Source organism: Eriocheir sinensis, unplaced genomic scaffold (genome assembly GCF_024679095.1).
Source record: "Eriocheir sinensis breed Jianghai 21 unplaced genomic scaffold, ASM2467909v1 Scaffold969, whole genome shotgun sequence".
NCBI lineage: Eukaryota > Metazoa > Arthropoda > Malacostraca > Decapoda > Varunidae > Eriocheir > Eriocheir sinensis.
Window position 1 is genome coordinate 61819 of NW_026112351.1, and position 5292 is coordinate 67110.

General features: G+C 48.3%; 1 long non-coding RNA gene across 1 annotated transcript; it reads left to right on the forward strand.

The window, feature by feature from the left end:
* The first annotated feature begins 1382 nt into the window (after nt 1–1382).
* LOC126995052 (uncharacterized) lies at nt 1383–3149 on the forward strand. Its single transcript, XR_007749852.1, has 2 exons — nt 1383–2010; nt 2131–3149. It is a non-coding gene; the product is annotated as an uncharacterized LOC126995052 (long non-coding RNA).
* The last annotated feature ends 2143 nt before the right edge of the window (nt 3150–5292 follow it).

The following is a 5292-nucleotide window of genomic DNA, read 5'->3' on the forward strand; positions in this document are numbered from 1 at the left end:
GCCGAGAGGAAAAGCGTCTCCTTGCCGAGAGAGGAAAAGCGTCTCCTTGCCGAGAGAGGAAAAGCGTCTCCTGGCCGAGAGGAAAAGAGTCTCCTGGCCTAGAGAGGAAAAGCGTCTCCTGGCCGAGAGGAAAAGCGTCTCCTGGCCGAGAGAGGAAAAGCGTCTCCTGGCCGAGAAAGGAAAAGCGTCTCCTCGCCGAGAGAGAGGAAAAGCGTCTCCTTGCCGAGAGAGGAAAAGCGTCTCCTTGCCGAGAGAGAGGAAAAGCGTCTCCTTGCCGAGAGAGGAAAAGCGTCTCCTTGCCGAGAGAGAGGAAAAGCGTCTCCTTGCCGAGAGAGAGGAAAAGCGTCTCCTTGCCGAGAGAGAGGAAAAGCGTCTCCTTGCCGAGAGAGGAAAAGCGTCTCCTTGCCGAGAGAGGAAAAGCGTCTCCTGGCCGAGAGAGGAAAAGCGTCTCCTTGCCGAGAGAGGAAAAGCGTCTCCTGGCCGAGAGGGAGACAGAAGAGCGGGCTGCTGAGAGAGTTTCAACTTGCCAAGATGCAAGTGGAAAAAAAAATAGAACTCGCCCGTGTCGTCGCCCATGGGAAAACGGCTTCTCCTTCCTGCGAGAACGTGAGAGGACCGAAATTGCCCACCTACCAAGAGGGAGAGGACATCAACAACTACCTCATCCGTTTAGAAAGGGTGGCTGAACTATTCCGGATCGACAAGGATAGCTACGCTGCGAGGTTGGGTTGTCTCCTCACGGGTAAGGCCACTGAACTGTATTCTTCCCTGTCAGCTGATATAATCGAAGATTACGTTCTTTTGAAGAAAGCTCTCCTCACGGGCTTTAGTAAAACGGCGGAAAACTACCGTCAAGACTTCAGTCACGCCAGGATAAGAGTTGGGGAAAACTACCAGCAGTTCTCCATCCATCTGACTCGGTTGTTCCAGGCGTGGTTGGAAGCCTCTGATGTCCCCTGCACTTACGAAGAGCTCCGGGAGTTTATGCTCCTGGATCAGTTTCTAACTAATCTCACCCCAGATTTGAGGATCTTCATCAAGGAACGCCGGCCGAAACATCTTCCCGACGCAGTGAGACTTGCCGACGACTGGTCGTCTGCCCGCAATGCCTACCCTAAAGCTTCATCTCCTAATTCCCGAGACCCCTCTAAGGCTGCTTCGCCCACGAAATCTTCAGAATCCTCTCCGGGAGCCTCCTCCAAGACCTCTGCCCAGCCCAGTACAGCAACCCTGAGGTGTCACCAATGCGGGGAGGAAGGCCATCTACGTCCGCGCTGCCCGAAGAATCCCCGCGCCTTCAAAGATGTCGAACCTGCTAAACCATCATATCAGGTAGGCTTTTGCCTTAGTGACAAAAGTGTCCCGAAGTTTTCTGTTTCGGGTCTTGGAGCTCCAACATCATCAGGGATACTGGCTGTTCCTGTGTGATCGTCTCTGAAGACTTGCTACCTGATATAGATGTTGAGAGTTGTCCAAAGGTCTCCCTTGCTGACTACCTAGGACGAGTGGACAAGTTTCCCGTGGTGAGGTGCCACTTAAGCTGTCCCTACTTCACCGGTTGGACTGAAGTGGTACGAGCTCCTATTAAGTTTGTTGGGGCCCTCATCGGAAACGTGCCTGGGGTAAGGGATCCCCATGACCCTGACTCTTCTCAATCTCCATCTGATTCTTCCAGAACATCCTCACCTTCAAAGTTGCCGCGAGGGACTTCTACTCCTCGTGTTCCGACATCCCCGGCACCCCCGGACCCCCGGATCCCCGGACGCCATTACCACTCGTGCTGGTAGGTTGAAGAGGCTTCATCCGCTTGTCCTTCCGGAACCTCTACCTCCTTCAGTAACCCCTCAAGACTTCTCCCAGCTTCAAGCCTCCTGTGCCTCCTTAGCAGCGATACGGCAGAAAGCCTCATCAGGACACGTCGACAAAGCAAGGAACGGATCCTCCTTCCAGTACCTGTATCGCAACGGACATCTCTACAGGAAGTGCCTCACCTCCCCGCTTTCCAATAAGGTAGGCCAGGTATAGGAGCAGACATCCGTACTTACTGTCTTTCCTGTGATAAGTGCCAACGGATGTCGGGGAGAGGTCGTGTACGTTCTATCTCCCTCCAACCCTTACCTGTCGTTACAGAACTACTTCCCCAAATTGCCATCGACCTCGTTGGACCCTTGTCTCCACCAGCTACGGAAGAACCTCTTGTCAGCCCCATTCCCGTAGTGGAGGAGCCATCACCTGACGCCAGCTCCACAGAACTTCCCATCGATGAACCACTTATGGACGACCGGGACGTATTCTCCACCCCGCCTGGCTGTACTTCAACGATTCAGCAGGACATCGTCCGGGTGTTGAGATAGGCCTTGGGTCTACCGGCCGTCCATATGGCCGGGGAGGATAATGTGGTGGCCGATTTATTGAGTAGACTTCCTGCATAAGTCACTCCTGTTTCCTCGTCAGTCTCCTCCCTGTTTTAGTTTATTGGCTTATGTTCTATTTTCTTTCCACTTGGTAGTTGTTTGTGGAATCTACCTGGACTAGATTCTTGTATGGGGGCCTGTGTGAGGGCAACTACCAACTTAGCGGGCGAACGACCGGGGCACTCCTGCCGCCCGCCCGCATCTTGCCGTTCGAAGCGGTTCAACTACCGAGGCGCAGCGAATCACCTGCTTCACTCCCGCTGCTCGTTCGCCTGACGCCGTTCGACGCCTCGGTCGATTGAACCACCGAGGCTTCTCAATCCGCTATAGGAGGCAACTTGGTGGCCGCCAGCGCCTTCCTCGTCATACAGCGGCCTCGCCTCGCCCTGAACACTTGCTTCTACTAAAGCTCCACCCTGCTCTCACTCGGGCTAACTCAGATACCGTGGGCTCGTTCTGGGTGCCTTACCTCTCCTCTCCACGCCCTGGACTCCCGTTACTGCTGTGAACCTGACTCCCCTTTTCCGCCTGCGCCTCCCACGTCTACACCACTTCAAGGACGAAGCTGTGCTGCCTCGTCATTGCCACTGGACGAGACGCTCAGAGGAGGAAGAAGCCGAGCAACGGGTCATTGCTGTGTCCGGCGTGCTGAAGCCTTCTTGTTGGAGACTTCAGATTGTAAGGCCTGTTTTGGGGTTTTCTACTGTACTTGAAGTAAACTGGTGTCTAACCATTTATCTTGTTGTTTGTTATCCCTTCCGATTACAGCACCCAACACTGGATCCTTGACGCTAACCTTTCCCCCTCTCTACTTCCGGGTAAATAAAACTACCATATTCAGTAATTAATCCGTACCACAATCAATTAATTTGCAAAACTGTGTAACGAAATGAAACATTAGTTATGAAAGCATATAAGAGCTTTTTCATTATATCCTGAACACAAGTTATTCGTGGTCATAATGACAGTTAAAATTCAGGTGTTCAAGTGTCAAGACAGAGGGAAAGCGGCGGGTGGCAGGGTGGTGGCCACCGATAGTGGCTCGTGTGCACGCTGCCATTTGAAACAACGGTATCTATCGCTGGCCACAGTGGCGTGGTCGGAAAAAATGGCTCCGCCCGCCACAACTCGCCACTGTTTTGTGGCGACCACAAAAAGTGTTCCGTGTGCATGCGCCCATATTTTGACCATTATTTTGTGGCGGCCACTGACCACTAAAAAGTGGCCCGTGTGCATGCACCCATAGAGATGGGTGTGTTCTATTTTGACCATTATTTTGTGGCGGCCACTGACCACTAAAAAGTGGCTCGTGTGACTCCAGCCTTAATGTCGTTGATAATAGATCTATATTAAATAAATAGGAAAATATGTACTTTTCATAACTCAAAGCATCAATTCTTTTATTTTATTTTTCGTCTAGTATGCAAAAACAAGTCGTAAATTCCCTTAGTTCAGCCCAGGAGATCGCAATGTCTTGGGTCTATCTGCCGATTGTAAGCTCCGCCCACAGACGCAGTAAGCTCCGCCCACTGGCTTCACTCGCCTGTATGGGGACGGCGCGGGAGGGCGCCTCCTGTTATAATACCTCCATGGTTATGACAAACAATGCTGGAAAGCAAGAAAGGGGTATCATAAGGCAAGGCATATATATCATTTGCACAGGAATAGGAATAGGAATGACTGAGGAAAGCAGAAAATACAAAACAAATCTTAGAAGCATAAAAAAAAAACAAGAAGACAAACATAATTAAAGTACTTAGGAAATGCAAAAGTGATGACCCTGAAGAATACTGGAAAATCCTTAATGGTCAGAAAAAGAGCCATCAGATCCCCATTACGTTAAATGAATTTCCGAGCATTTCAGACAGTTAGCGAGTGATGACAACATTGATAATAATGAAGTAAATATTCTAAATGATCATGATGATATGGATAATGAACGTTCACCATTACTTAATGACCCTATAACCAACGAAGTGGTTGCTAGAAATATTAAAAAAAAAAAAAATCCCCAGCATATGACATGATATTAAATGAATACATTAAAAGTACTCAGCATATTTTGCCCCCCCTATATGTTAAGCTGTTTAATAAGATTCTTGATGCTGCCATCTGAGTGGCTGGTTGGGACAATAGTGCCACTTTATAAGAATAAGGGTGACGCTCAGGATGTTAATAACTACCGGGGATCACTTTGCTTAGTTGTATGGGGAAGCTGCTTACGAGAGACTCAATGAGTACTCAAACACTAAGTTTATTACTAATAAAACACAAGCAGGTTTTAGGCATGAGTACTCTACACTGGATCATATATTTTTGCTTAAATGTATAATTGATTTGTTCAGCTGGAGGTAAAGGAAGCTTTTTTGTCTGTTTGTGGACTACAAGAAAGCTTTTGATATGGTGTGGCGTGAAGGTTTGTGGTACAAGTTGGTGAAGGAAAAGGTGCATGGGAAAATATGTAATGTAATCAGAAACATGTATGACAACATCAGGTCTTGTGTCATGCTGAACCAACAGACATCAGACACCTTTGTATGTAATGCAGGGTAAGGCAGGGAGCAAATTTGCCATCATTGCTCTTCGCTTTTTATATTAATGATATTGGAAGTAAATTGCTTGAATTTTAATTGTGATTATGTAGATTTTAGTGATGATTTCTTCAATTCATACCTAAAACTCCTGGTATTAATGTATGCAGACGATACAGTTATTTTGTGTGACAGTGAGGAGGGAAGCCTGGACTGCTTTTAAGTTGTACTGTAATCAATGGAAACTACAACTTAACAGCAACAAAACAAAAATAGTCATGTTTAGTAGGGGAAGAGCCAACATTGATAACTACAAATTTGAATTTGGAGGTGAAAACATTGAGGTA